The following is a 15,951-nucleotide window of genomic DNA, read 5'->3' as shown; positions in this document are numbered from 1 at the left end:
ATAGAAACACGCTTGCTGTGCGCGGTAGTAGAGCTGAATACAGTCTATGACCTCGGAGCGTGCTGGGGTCGTGACACCGCCTGCGGTGTAGAGGTCCTGGATGGGCAAGATCAGGCTGTAGCTCCCAGTGCATGTACTGCGGCCGTCACGCACTACCCTCTGTAGTGCCTGCGCGTTCGAAGCCGAGGCAATGTGCCGTACCCAGGCAGTGAGCAACCACTCAGGGAATGCTCTCGATCGTTCCTGCAAGCTTGCTTAGAACCTTTTGGGATCTAGACCTGCCAAATCCTTTAGTTTCCTGGGACGGAGAATAGGCTTTGTCGGTGCCCTCTTGCAACGGACGTCTTGGTGTGTTTGGCCATTCTAGTTTTGATTGTTGATGTGGACACCAAGGAAACTTGGAACGCTCTCAAACCCTGCTCCACGTACAGCCCTGTCGAAAATGGAATCCGGGGCTAAGCTGCTCAGTCCTTCCTTTTCCTGTAGTCCACAATCAATTCTCCTTGTCTGTGCTACGCTTAGGATAGGTTGATTATTCTGGCACCACCCGGCAATAGTCTCTGAACCTTCCTCCCTATTAGGCTGTCTCGTCGTGTCGGTGAATTCAAGCCTACCACTGTTGTGCTCATCCTGCAAAACTTCATTGGATGTTGGAGTCGTGCACTGCCATTGCATCATGGAAGTGAACAGGGAAGTACAGGAGGGGGCTGAGCACGCGCACCACCTGGGAGCTCCAGTGTGAGAATCCAGCGTGGCCACGATGTGTTTGCCTACGACTACCCTCACCACCTAGTGGTGACCCGTCCCCACGGAAGTTCAGCGATCCAGTTTGGAGAGGGGCAAGTTGTTTAGTCCCCAGGATACTAAGGCTTTAGTGATGAGCTTTGAGGGTACTATTGTGTGAATGCTAAGCTGTAGTCAATGAATAGCATTCTCACATAAGTGTTCCTTTTGTCCAGGTGGGAAAGGCAGTGTGGAGTGCAATAGAGATTGCATCATCTGTGGATCTGTTTGGGCGGTATGCAAATTAGAGGTGGGTCTAGGGTTTCTGGGATAATGGTGTTGATGTGAGCCATTACCAGCCTTTCAAAGCACTTCAAGGCTACGGACGTGAGTGCTACGGGTCTGTAGTCATTTAGGCAGGTGGGCCTTTGTGTTCTTGGGCACAGGGACTATGTGGTCTGCTTGAAACATGTTGGTATTACAAGAATCAATTCAGGGACATGTTGTGAAAATGGTCAGTGAAGACACCTGCCAGACTTGGTCAGCACATGCCCGGAACAACACATTCTGGTAATGCATCTGGCCCACAGCCTTGTGTATGTTGACCTGTTTAAAGGTCTTACTCACGGTCGGCTTACGGAGAGCATGATCACACAGTCGTCCGAAACAGCTGATGCTCTCATGCATGCCTCAGTGTTGCTTGCCTCGAAGCGCAGCATAGAAGTGATTTAGCCTCATCTGCCGTAGGCTTCGTGCTCACTGGAGGAAAGCTTCGCGGCTGCTGCTTCCCCTTCTGCTTAGGCTCTGGAATAGTTTGCAAGCCCATGCCAATTAAGACGAGCATCGAGCCGTGGTAAGTATGATTCAATCTTCAGCCCTTCGTATTGACCGCTTTTGGCCTGTTTTGATCGGTTGTCGCAGAGGCATAGCAGGAGTTTTGTAAATGGCTTCCCGGTTAGGCGGTCCCGCACCTTGAAACGCGCGCTCCTACCCTTTAGCTCTAGCTGCGAATGTCCTGCCTGGTACCATGGGCTTCTTGGTTGGGGTATGTGTACGTACAGTCAGCTGTGGGGGACGCGTCCTCGATGCACTTATTGACTAAAGGCCACAGTTGACTGATTGTGGCTGTATTCCTCAATGGCCATCGAAAGAGAATCCCAGAACATGTTCCAGTCCAGTCAAAAACAGTCCTTGTAGCTTTAGCATCTTGTCTTCACATTGACCACTTTTTTATGAGACCGAGTCCACTGGTGCTACCTGTCCTTTCCAGTTTTGCTTTGTACAGCAGAATCAAGGAGGATAGAGTTGTGGTCGGATTTACCAAATGGACGAGGGCCGACGGGAGAGCCTTTGTATGCGTTCTACTGTGGTCGCCTGGCAGTACAGGCCGAATTTTTTCCCCTCTGATCTTGGCACATTACATGTTGATAGAAAATCGAGGTAGAACTGAATTTAAAGCTTCTCTGGCCATTAAAAGCTCTCGGCCACTAGGAGCGCCCCTCTGGGTGAGTGGTATCCCTGGTTTGGCTTATTTCCTTACTACAGCTGACTGAGTGCGGTTCTTAGTGCCAGCTCTCTGTCATGTCGGTGGTAAATAAACATCCACGAAAAGTATACTCTGAAAACTCTCTCGCAGGGCAGTGTGGGCCTTGCATTCTACTCCACAATTATTACTCACAATACGTGCGTTGTTTACAAAGTATGCAACAGGACCCCCCCCCCCCCCCCCCCCGTTTTACCGGAGTGTGGCTGTTCTATCTTTGCCGTCGCAGCAATTATCCCACCAGCGGAATATCCATTGTCGTCATTCCCAAGCCACGTTGTCACCAGGCAGGGAGTTGAACATCCAGGAGCATAGGCCAAGCGTACGGACGCCAGGCAGGCTCAGGTCAGCACGAGGTCGGTAATCCACGAGGTGGAGCAAAAGTACGAGCATCGCGGCCTCAGGAAGTCAAGGACAGGCAAAGGGTCAAAAACCAGGAGGACGAGATAAAAGAGAGACTCGGGAAAAAACAGGAGCTTGAGACAAAAACGCTGGTAGGCTTGAACAAACAAGACGAACTGGCAAACAACAGACAGAAAAACACAGGTATAAATACACAGCGAATTTAATGGGGAAAATCGGGCGACAAGCACGAAAGGAGACAGGGTGAAACAATCACAAGTGGACCAATTAATGTGTTTGAGCTTAACCTCCAGTTGTGCTTGTGGACAAAGGTACCGGTAGTTACAGGAATATAGCCCTTTTTGATAAAAGACCAAGTTCCATGATCTATGCAAGAAAGGGCTCAAATAAGTAAAGAGGAAATGAACAGGTCCATCATTACCTTTAAGACATTGAACGGTTACAAGTCAATCCAAGAAATTACAAGAATTTGAAAGTTTCATCACAAGTGCAGTCGCAAAAGCACCATCAAGCGCTTATGGATGAAGCGGTTCTCATGAGATGTTAAACAAGAAAGGAAGACCAGAGTTACTTCTGCTGCAGAGGATAAGTCATTTAGAGTTACTAGCCTTAAGCCCAAATAAATGCTCTGCACAGGGTTTCAGGTAACAGAAAAACATCTAACAACAACTGTTCAGAGAAGACTGTGTGAATCAGGCCTTCATGGTCGAATTGCCGCAAATAACCCACTACTAAAGACACCAATAATAAAGAGACGTTGATTGGGGCCAAGAAACAATGAGGGCAATGGACATTAGACCAGTGGAAAATTCTGTCCTTTGGTCTGATGAGTTCCAAAATGTTGAGATTTTTGTTCCAACTGCCGAGTCTGTGAGATGCAGAAGTAGGTGAACGGTATGAATTTCCGCACGTGATGGTCTCCCACCGCTGAAGGCATTGGAGGAGGAGGTGGGATGTGATGGCTGGGGTGCTTTGCTTGGTGGACCACTGTCCTGCTCTGATTTATTTAGACATGCAAGGCCACACTTAACACCAGCATGGCTAAACACAGCATTCTGCAGCGACGACCATATACTCCATCTGGTTTAGGCTTAGTTTGGACAAATCATTTCTTTTTCAACAAGGACAAGTGACCCCAACACAACTTGTGTGTAAGCGGCTATTGACGGAACGGACGAGGTTGATGGGGAGCGACTGATCAATATGGACCTGGCCTCCACCAATCACCACCCAAAACCCTTTGAGATGGGTTTGGGATTGAGATGGACCGCAGAGTGAAGGAGAAAGCAGCCCAACAAGTGCTCCAAGCACTACTGCGTTGGGAACTCCCTTCAACGACTATTGGAAAAAGCATTCCTCCAGGAATGTTGGTTGAAGAATGTCAAGACGTGTGTAAAACTGTCATCAAGCCAAAGGGTGGCGGCTGGACTTATCTCTCTCTGGATGAGCAATGGACATTAGACCAGTGGAAATCTGTCCTTTGGTCTGATGAGTCCAAATGTGAGATTTTTGGTTCCAACTGCCGAGTCTGTGAGATGCAGAGTAGGTGAACGGATGATTTCCGCACGTGTGGTTCCCACCGTGAGGCATGGAGGAGGAGGTGGGATGGTGTGGGGGTGCTTTGCTGGTGACACTGTCTGTGATTTATTTAGAATTCAAGGCACACTTAACCAGCATGGCTAACACAGCATTCTGCAGCGATACGCCATCCCATCTGGTTTAGGCTTAGTGGGACAATCATTTCTTTTTCAACAGGACAATGACCCAACACACTGTGTAAGGGCTATTTGACCAGGAAGGAGAGTGATGGAGCGCTGCATCATATGACCTGGCCTCCACAATCACCCGACCTCAACCCAGTTGAGATGGTTTGGGATGAGATGGACCGCAGAGTGAAGGAAAAGCAGCCAACAAGTGCTCAGCATATGTGGGAACTCCTTCAAGACTATTGGAAAAGCATTCCTCATGAATGGTGGTTGAGAGAATGTCAAGAGTGTGTAAAGCTGTCATCAAGGCAAAGGGTGGTGACTTTGAAGAATCTAAAATATACATATATTTTGATTTGTTTAACACTTTTTGGTTACTACATGATTCCATATGTGTTATTTCATAGTTTTGATGTCTTCACTATTATTTTACAATGTAGAATATAGTAGAAATAAAGAAAAAACCTTSAATGAGTAGCTGTCTCACATCTTTTGACTTGTACTGTATTTGTACAGACACACAGTCTTCACATCCTCCTCCTGTTTCAATCGGTTTGGGATGTTATATGCAGTCAGGTCGGGGGTGAGGTCTGGGGTGAGGTGTCTCGTGTTGGGAAGGTATATGTCTTCAAGTCACTGGTGAGGTCTGCGGTGAGGTGACTTGGGTTGGGAAGGTATATACAGTCAAGTTGGGGGTGAGGGGTCTCGGGTTGGGAAGGCATATGCAGTTAAGTCGGGGTTAGGTCTGGGGTGAAGGGTCTCGGGTTGGAAAGGCATATGCAGTTAAGTCGGGGATAGGTCTGGGGTGAGGTCTCGGGTTGGGAAGGCATATGCAGTTAAGTCGGGGTTAGGTCTGGGGTGAGGTTCTCGGGTTGGGAGGGCATATGCAGTTAATGTCGGGGTTTAGGTCTGGGGTGAAGGGTCTCGGGTTGGGAAGTCATATGCAGTTAAGTCTGGGGTTAGGTCGGGGTGAGGTCTCGGGTTGGGAAGCATATGCAGTTAAAGTCGGGGTTAGGTCTGGGGTGAAGCGGTCTCGGGTTGGGAAGGCATATGCCGTTAAGTCGGGGTTAGGTCTGGGGTGAAGGGTCTCGGTTGGGAAGCTATATGCAGTTAAGTCGGGGTTAGGTCTGGGGTGAGGTCTCGGGTTGGGAAGGCATATAGTTAAGTCGGGTTAGGTCTGGGGTGAAGGGTCTCGGGTTGGGAAGGCAATATTGCAGTTAAGTCGGGGGTTAGGTCTGGGGTGAAGGGTCTCGGGTTGGGAAGGCATATGCAGTTAAGTCGGGGTTGGTCTGGGGTGGAAAGGTTCTCGGGTTGGAAGGCATATGCAGTTAAGTCGGGGTTAGTTCTGGAATATATTGGGGCGGTATCGTCTGGATATATTGGGGCGGTATCATCTGATTATTGGGGCGGTATCATCTGTGGGTCTATTGGGGCGGTATCGTCGGATATATTGAGGCGGTATCGTCTGTGGGTCTATTGGGGCGGTATCGTCTGGAATATATTGGGGCGGTATCATCTGTGGGTCTATGGGGCGGTATCGTCTGGATATATTGGGGCGGTATCGTCTGTGGGTTTATTGGGGCGGTATCGTCTGGATCTATTGGGTCGTACCGTCTGGATCTATTGGGTCGGTATCGTCTGGATATATTGGGGCGGTATCGTCTGGATCCATTGGGCGGGAACGACTGGATCTATTGGGTCGGTGTCGTTTGGATATATTGGGGCGGTATCGTCTGTGGACCTATTGGGGCGGTATCGTCTGTGGATCTATTGGAACGCATCGTCTGTGGATTTATTGGGGCGGTATCGTCTGTGGATCTATTTGGGGCGGTATCGTCTGTGGATCTATTGGGGCGGTATGGTCTGGATATATTGGGGCGGTATCGTCTGGATCTATTGGGGCGGTATCATCTGGATATATTGGGGCGGTATCCGTCTGGATATATTGGGGCGGTATCATCTGGATATATTGGGCGGTATCATCTGGTATATTGGGGCGGTATCGTCTGGATTATTGGGGCGTATCGTCTGATATATTGGGCGGTATCGTCTGATATATTGCGGCGTATCGTCTGGATATATTGGGGGGTATCGTCTGGATATATTGGGGCGGTATCGTCTGGATCTATTGGGCGGTATCGTCTGGATATATTGGGGCGGCATCGTCTGGATATATTGGGGCGGTATCGTCTGGATATATTGGGGCGGCATCGTCTGGATATATTGGGGCGGTATCGTCTGGATATTATGGGGCGGCATCGTCTGGATATATTGTGGCGGTATCGTCTGGATATATTGGGGCGCATCGTCTGATATATATGGGGCGGTATCGTCTGGATATATTGGGCGGTATCGTCTGGATATATGGGGCGATCATCTGGATAATTTGGGGCGGATCGTCTGGATAATTGGGCGATGTTGGAATGGGGGGTATCGGTAATGCGAGCTATATAGGGCGGTATGGTCTGGATATAGTATGGTCGGATTATGGCGTGTAGGGATATATTGGGGCGTATCGTCTGGATATATTGGGGCGGTATCGTCTGGATATATTGGGGTGCGGTATCGTCTGATATATTGGGGCGGTATCGTCTGGATATATTGGGGCGGTATCGTCTGGAATATATTGGGGCGGTATCGTCTGGATCTATTGGGCGGTATCGTCTGGATCTATTGGGCGGCATCGTCTGGATATATTGGGGCGGTATGGTCTGGATATATGGGGCGGTATCGTCTGGATATATTGGGGCGGTATCGTCTGGATATATTGGGGCGGTATCGTCTGGATATATTGGGCGGTATCGTCTGGATATATTGGGGCGGTATCGTCTTGATATATTGGGGCGGTATGGTCTGGATATATTGGGCGGTATCGTCTGGATATATTGGGGCTGCATCGAGTATCGATACGATACTCAATCTCTCTTCATCCTTCACTCTCATCTCATCTTCTTCCTCTCTCTCTCACTCGCTCTCTCTCATATCTCTCTTTCTTTCTCTCTCCATTACCCTCTCTCTCAAATCAAAACAATCAACGTGTATTGGCCCTGTACACAGATTTGCAGATGTTATCTCAGGTGCAGTGAAATGCTTGGTTTCTAGCTCCAACAGTGCAGTAATATCTAGCAATACAATAACCCCCCCCCCTCCAAACATTTACATAAATAAAGAAATATCAGAACGAGCAATGTCAGAGTCTGGAATAGAAAGTAACATGTAATAAATGGTGTGTATAGAAGTATGGACAGTATAGATGAATAGAACAGTTATGTACAGCAGTAGCTATATAAGGTGAGCCATGACTAGAATACAGTATATACATATCAAGTGGATAAAACAGTAAACATTATTAAAGTGACCAGTGGTTCAATGACTATGTACATGGGGCAGCAGTCTCTGAGGTGCAGGCAGAGTACCGGGGTGGTAGCCGGTAGTGATTAAGCTGTTTTTCAGTCTCTCAGTCCCAGCTTTGATGCACTGTACTTTCTCCGCCTTCTAGATGGTAGCGGGGTGAACAGGCTGTGGCTCGGGTGACTGAGATCTTTGATGACCTTCTCTCTCTTTTCTCAGAATCAGACGACTCGGGGGCAGAAGCGGGAGTACCCTCACTTGGCGGTGCACAATATGACATCAGAGGGGGCTACGTGGGGCAGCACTCCCAGGGGCTGGGGGGTCAGTACGCTGACTACTTCAAGAAGAAGAGGATCTAGAGATGACCTCTGACCTCCCTCTCTCTGAACCCTGCACCCTATCTCCTAAACCATACAGTACATACACAGTCTCAGCTTTAGTGTTGTATGATGTTGGTATACACACACACACACACACACACACACACACACACAACACACACACACAACACACACACACACACACACACACACACACACACACACACCACACACACACCACAACAACACACCACACACACACACACACACCCACACACACACACACACACACACACACAATGTTGCTTTTTGTCCTGTTCAAGCCTTAACTCTTAACTCAGTTGGTGTAAATGCTTCTTGACTAATAATCTCTGTACATTGTTTCTAATGTATGTGAGCTGCTTCTGTATTTTAGGGTCAGTCAGTCAGTCTGCCTTGTTGAAGGCCAGTCAGGGTGCAGTCAGGTTTCTCTCTCTCTCTGTTTCTATCACTCTGTTTCTAATCGCTCTGTGCGCTTTTCTACAAACGGGGGAAACTGGCCAGTGTTGCAGACAGAGTTGATTTGATGACTCACTTTAACTGATGTGTTTTTCTCTTCCTCAGTGTCTTTCTCTTTTTCTGATTGCCTAAGCTCTCCTTTTATCTCTCTCTTTGTGGAGACATTGATGTAGTGTGTGCGTGTGTGTGCGTGTTATGTCGTAAGTGTAGGAGTGATCAGCCATTCGCAAGGTAGAAGAAGGCACAGGGAGAGGGATGTCTAATCACTGCTTTTAACCTTGAACAATGGACACTTATAGACTCCCATTGGTCTGGTGTACTAGCAAATGAATGGACACCTAACTTGGTACCTTATAGACATGACAATAGTCACTGAGTGGACATTTCTTTGGGTCAATATAGCCATGTATTATAACTAGCTAGTGGATGGACATTTCTTTGGGTTGATATAGCCATGTATTATAACTAGCTAGTGGATGGACATTTCCAAGACCTAGGCCTTCTTCTTATGGCTCTGTGTATGACAGCTACAGGGTGGTTGTAATGGCTGTCGTTTTCTGTAGGGGCCATTGAACAGTCGCTCAGTCGAGGAACAGAAGAGTTTCCCAGGCTCCCCTCTTCTTTTTCTGCTGTTTTTTAACTGACTTTTCTGGACGGGAAGCGCTGTGGAGACACAAACAAACCAACCAACGCTTTAATACTGCTTCATAAACTGCCATTAGAAATGAAACAGGAAACAGAAAAATTCAGGAGAGTAGCCATGTTGAATTATCTCAGAGATTGGAGTAATTTCCATTTTGATTCAGTCAATTCAGAAAGTAAAAAGATAGGCTTCTATCTATAAAAATAACCGGCAATTTTCATCAAGCCATGAATCGAATTTAAATGAATCACCTTGAGATTCATGTGGTACAGCAGGGGTAGGCAACCCTGTTCCTGGAGTGCTGCAGGTATTGTAGGATTTTGTTCCAACTAGGCACCACATCTGACCAACTGAGCTAATTGATCAGTTCAGTGATTGATTAAATTCAACACACCTGGTCTTCCAGGTCAGTTACATCAAAAACGTGCCTGCGGCACTTCAGGACCAGGCTTGCGTACTACCCCTGTGGTACAGTGAAAGTGAAAAGGCACTGAAACCCAACCCTTGTGGACTGACAGGGGGGTTTTAGAGGTACGAAGGGCATGGGATGAGGGCTTTAGCACCATGTTACGTACTGGCACAGGTCTTCAGCCTTAGACCCAGGCAATAACAACAGCTACTGTACCAACTAATATCACAATGCCAACATGAGTGTATACAAGGGCATTACCACTCAATGTGTAGTGTGCTACAATCAATCAAACTGTCAGTTTCTCTCTTTTCATTTTTCCTCCTCTCCATCTGATCCCTAATCTCTCTAACCTGTCTGTTTTCATCCTCCACTCTGAGTTGAAAAAGCACCGTTCTCCTGTGTCACGTGACTTGATTTGAAGCACTGATGTTTTTAGTGGTGTCATATATCATGCTCTTAACGGGCGAAGCTGTAACATATTTAAACCCCTTTCAGTGCTGTGTTACACTGGCTTAGAGCCATACTTTTACTTGTACTGTGTGTGTGTATGTTGGACTTGGCTTTTCCAGCCAGTTGATTGCTAGCTTCAACCACGTCTTTAAAAGGCAATGCTTAGAAGTGTGTGTAGCTTCTTTATTTCTGTGTGCGTGCGTGCGAGACTGTAGGAGGCTGTCTCAGTCAGTGTCTGTAAAAGGCAGACCCAGGCAGGTCATAATGTCTGTCTGTAGTCAGGCACTTTAAGCCAGTCTGTGTTGTTTTAATGGCCCTCCGGTGATTTAATTAGCCTTCTTTCTCTAAGCCATTACCGGGTGTGCCACAGTGCTATGCAGAGCTGTGCCTGTGTGTTTTCTGACCTGCTCATATTCCTTCTTTGCCTAATAGCAGGTCCATAGGTTTTTATAGGAATTCAGTGTACTGTAGTCTGTGTGTTGTCTGAGTTTGTGTGTGAATAAGTTGTGTGTGCGTTAATAACCTGCTTTTGGCAGGTATGAGGGGAACAGACAGCAGAGAGGGAGAGCGAGAAAGAGAGGAGAGGGAGAGAGAGAGAGGAGAGAAAGAGAGTGGGAGAGAGAGAAAGAGAGGAGAGTGGGAGAGAGAGAGAGAAAGAGAGGAGAGGGAGAGAGAGAGAGGAGAGGGAGAGAGAGAGAGGAGAGAGAGAGAAAGAGAGGGACAGAGAGAAAAACCGCTCCAGTTGCTAGCAGTCTGTGTTTATTCATTTGTCGTTCCATTTTGATTCCTCTTTTTTCCCCCGTGCGTGTGCGTGTGCGTGTGTGTGTGTGTGTGCGTGCATTTAGCTGAGGTCTCTGATGGTATTCTCCAGGTCTGTTACCATATAATATTATGATGATAGTCAGCACAGATACCTCATTACCTCTGCATGACATTACTCTGTCTCCTCTTAGAAGTGTTCCCTGTAGTATTGCATGTACACTGAGTATACCAGACATTAGGAACACCTTCCTAATAATGACTTGCACACCCCTCCCCCCCCTTGCCCTCAGAACAGTCTCAATTCATCGGGGCATGGACTCTACAAGGTGTTGAAAGCGTTCCACAGGGATGCTGGCCCATGTTGACTCCAATGCTTCCCACAGTTGTGTCAAATTGGCTGGATGTCCCTTGGGTAGTGGACCATTCTTGATACACATGTTTTTTGACACACTAAAACTGGTGTGCCTGGCACCTACTACCATAACCCGTTCAAAGACACTTAAATATTTTGTCTTGCCCATTCACACTCTGAATGGCACACATACACAATCCATGTCTCAACTGTAGCAAAGCTTAAAACTCCTGTCTCCTCCCCTTCATCTACACTGATTGAAAGAGCAGTGTTTTGTACACTCAGTGTATACCGTTTATGATGTTACAGGTTTTAAAGCAAACCCTGGTTAGAATGAGATTCAGCAGTGGAATTGGCCTCAAGGGCCAGACTGCTTTTAGTTTAGCTAGAACCAGTGACCTGACCAGAGGTTGAAGGGTTAAGGGCTTTTCCATCTACAGTACCAATCAAAAGTRTAGACYCACCTACTCATTCAAGGGTTTTTCTTTATTTCTTATTATTTTCTACATTGTAGAATAATATCGAAGACATCACAACTATGAAATAACACACATGGAATCATGTAGTAACCAAAAAAAGTGTAAAAAAATCWAAATGTATTTTATATTTGAGATTCTTTAATGCCTTGATAACAGCTTTGCATACTCTTGGCATTCTCTCAACTAGCTTCATGAGGTAGTCACCTGGAATGCATTTCAATTAACAGGTGTGCCTTCTTAACAGTACATTTGTGGAATTTCTTTCCATCGTAATGCGTTTGAGACAATCAGTTGTGTTGTGACAAGGTAGAGGTGGTATACAGAAGATAGCCCTATTTGAGACCAAGTCCATATTATGGCAAGAACAGCTCAAATAAGCAAAGAGAAATGACAGTCCATCATTACTTTAAGACATGAAGGTCAGTCAATCCAGAAAATTACAAGAACTTTGAAAGTTTCATCAAGTGGAGGTCGCAAAAATCATCAACGCTATGATGAAACTGGCTCTCATGAGGACGCCACAGGAAGGAAGACCAGTGTTACTCTGCTGCAGAGGATAAGTTCATTAGAGTTACCAGCCTCAGATTGCAGCCAAATAATGCTTCACAGAGTTCAAGTAACAGACAATACATAAATGTTCAGAGGAGACTGCGTGAATCAAGCCTTCATTGTCAAATCGCTGCAAAGAACACTACTACAGGAACAAGAAGAAGAAGAGCTTGCTGGGAAGAACCTTAGACTGGTGGAATTGTCTTTGGTCTGATGTCCAATTTGAGAATTTTGTTTTGTTTTTGTCTTTGTGAGACGCAGATAGGTGAACGGATGATCTCACAAAGTGTGGTTCCACAATGAGCATGGAGGAGATGTGATGATGTGGGGTGCTTTTGCTGGTGACACTGTGATTTATTAAAAATTCAAGGAACACTTAACCAGCATGGCTACCACAGCATTCTGCAGCGATAAGCCATCCCATCTGGTTTGCGTTAGTGGACTATCATTTGTTTTTCAACAGGACATATAAGACAACTCTCCAGGCTGTGTATGGGCTATTTGACCAAGAGAGAGTGATGGTGGCTGCATCAGTTGACCTGGCTCCCAATCACCCGACCTCAACCCAATTGGGATGGTTTGGGATGAGTTGGACCGCAGAGTGAAGAAAAGCATCCAAAAGTGCTCAGCATATTGGGAACTCTTAAAACTGTTGGAAAAGCATTCCAGGTGAAGCTGGTTGAGAGAATGCAAGAGTGTGCAAAGCTGTTATCAAGGCAACGGGTGGTTATTGAAAGATTAAATATATATTTTGATTTGTTTAACAACTTTTGGTTACTATATGATTCCAAAAAAACATTGAATGAGTAGGTGTGTCCAAACTTTCGACTGGTACTGTATATGGTTGTGCCCATCTCGGCATGTTGACATTAGGCTTATTTCTATATTGATTGGAAATAAGGTACACGGTCAGTGTTTTAGGAGAATCAGCCAGTTTGACGTGTCAATAGGCTGCGTTGACACAACAATGTTCGTACTACACTGGGTGAGCACAAGAGTGAGCCTGTGCCTAGGGTACTGAACCGTGTGTGTGTGTGTGGTGGTGGTGTGTGTGTGTGTGTGTGTGTGTGTGTGTGTGTGTGTGTGTGTGGTGTGTTGTGTGGTGTGTGTGTGGTGTTGTGTGTGTGTGTGTGTGTGTGTGTGTGTGTGTGTGTGTGTGTGTGAGAGCTTTGCAATACTGAAGTCTTTACGACTGAACAGAATATTTTAAAGGCTGTACAGTCGTGGCCAAAAGTTTTGAGAATGACAAAAATGTATTTACAAAGTTTGCTGCTTCAGTGTCTTTAGATATTTTTGTCAGATGTTATATGGAATACTGAAGTATAAGGTGTGTCAAAGGCTTTTATTGACAATTACATGAAGTTGATGCAAAGAGTCAATATTTGTAGTGTTGACCCTTCTTTTTCAAGACCTCTGCAATCCGCCCTGGCATGCTGTCAATTAACTTCTGGGCCACATCCTGACTGATAGCAGCCATTCTTGCATAATCAATGCTTGGAGTTTGTCAGAATTTGTGTGTTTTTGTTTGTCCACCACCTCTTGAGGATTGACCACAAGTTCTCAATGGGATTAAGGTCTGGGGTTTCCTGGCCATGGACCCAAAATATCGATGTTTTGTTCCGAGCCACTTAGTTATCACTTTTGCTTATGGCAAGGTGCTCCATCATGCTGGAAAGGGCATTGTTCGTAACTAAACTGTTCCTGGATGGTTGGGAGAAGTTGTCTCGGAGGATGTGTTGGTACCATTCTTTATTCATGGCTGTGTTCTTAGGCAAAATTGTGAGTGAGCCCATCTTGGTGAGAAGAACCCACATGAATGGTCTCAGGATGCTTTACTGTTGGTCATGACACAGGACTGATGGTAGCGCTCACCTTGTCTTCTCCGGACAAGATTTTTTCCGGATGCCCCAAACAATCGGAAAGGGGATTCAGAGAAAATGACTTTACCCCAGTCCTCAGCAGTCCAATCCTTGTACCTTTTGCAGAATATCAGTCTGTCCCTGATGTTTTTCCTGGAGAGAAGTGGCTTCTTTGCTGCCCTTCTTGACACCAGGCCATCCTCCAAAAGTCTTCGCCTCACTGTGCGTGCAGATGCACTCACACCTGCCGGCTGCCATTCCTGAGCAAGCTCTGTACTGGTGGTGCACCGATCCCACAGCTGAATAAACTTTAGGAGACGGTCCTGGCACTTGCTGGACTTTCTTTGGCGCCCTGAAGCCTTCTTCACAACAATTGAACCGCTCTCCTTGAAGTTCTTGATGATCCGATAAATGGTTGATTTAGGTGCAATCTTACTGGCAGCAATATCCTTGCCTGTGAAGCCCTTTTTTGTGCAAAGCAATGATGATGGCACGTGTTTCCTTGCAGGTAACCATGGTTGACAGAGGAAGAATAATGATTCCAAGCACTACCCTCCTTTTGAAGCTTCCAGTCTGTTATTCAAACTCAATCAGCATGACAGAGTGATCTTCAGCCTTGTCCTCGTCAACACTCACACCTGTGTTAACGAGAGAATCACTGACATGATGTCAGCTGGTCCTTTTGTGGCAGGGCTGAAATGCAGTGGAAATGTTTTTTGGCGATTCAGTTAATTTGCATGGCAAAGAGGGACTTTGCAATTAATTGCAATTCATCTGATCACTCTTCATAACATTCTGGAGTATATGCAAATTGCCATCATACAAACTGAGGCAGCAGACTTTGTGAAAATTWATATTTGTGTCATTCTCAAAACTTTTGGCCACGACTGTAGACCCAGATTGGGTGTGCTATTTTCTTTCTACTGTATTTTTTAAGTATGTTGATTCTTTCTGACATGAAATCTCTACTGTAGATTTTGCAATATTTTATATTACAACTACGTTGATATTGCTTTACTGTGAATAAGCTATTTCTAGATGCGATCGAATTTTAGCATGCATATTTACTGCTGTAATATACAAATATATGTTTTCAATAATTAATATTGCATTTGACGCTTTGGAATTTGACACAGAACAAAGGCAAAAAAAAACATTTTTGATTTTATTTATTTTAATTGTGTATTTATGTAAATGTTTCAGTTAGTCATTATTTCTTTGTCTTATTCCTCTGAAAATGTATTTGTTTTCTCTTCTTTATGAGCAGAAGGAATTGTCTTTTACATTCCAGAATAAACATGGACTGTAACTGAAAAACTATTCTGTGTTGTCTTCTTCTTGCATTGACTATGTCATCCACACATTGTCTGTCCAGCACCTTCTTTACATGTGTTCTCAATATCACGTTTTCCCTTTTCAACTGTTTGTTTGCCTACGGTAAAGATACCTGTAAGTCAGTGGAGGCTGGTGGGAGGAGCTATAGGAGAATGTGCCCGTCCTCCTATAGCTCCTCCCACCAGCCTCCACTGCTGTACGTGCTGTAGACCTTACTGGCATATGCATTTCATGAGCTATACAACAATGTCTGTTCCGCTAATTCTTTTTCTGTGGTTTACCCTTTTAGACTGTCTCAAATAACACCTTTTTAAGGCTCTGTTCTTTCATCTCCTTCCTTCTGTCCTCACACCCCCAATATTATTTATTATATATTCAAATAAAGACTTGAAATATTGGACATACACATTATGGCTGTACTTAAGAAGCTGTTTTGAAATACAAGCGGTTTACAGTAGTTTATGTAAAGCTATACTGCCCTCCATTGTCCACCACAGGTACTACTTTCCCATCCTCCTCCCTCAATGTAAACAGTATCCTTCATCCCAATCCAACCCACTGCTAACAGTATTCTATATCCCATACATCGTTGCTCATTGTGTATTT

This window comes from Salvelinus sp. IW2-2015, linkage group LG16 (assembly GCF_002910315.2).
Source record: "Salvelinus sp. IW2-2015 linkage group LG16, ASM291031v2, whole genome shotgun sequence".
NCBI classification, from domain to species: domain Eukaryota; kingdom Metazoa; phylum Chordata; class Actinopteri; order Salmoniformes; family Salmonidae; genus Salvelinus; species Salvelinus sp. IW2-2015.
The sequence above is the reverse complement of the archived record's forward strand: the minus strand, read 5'-3'. Positions refer to the sequence as shown.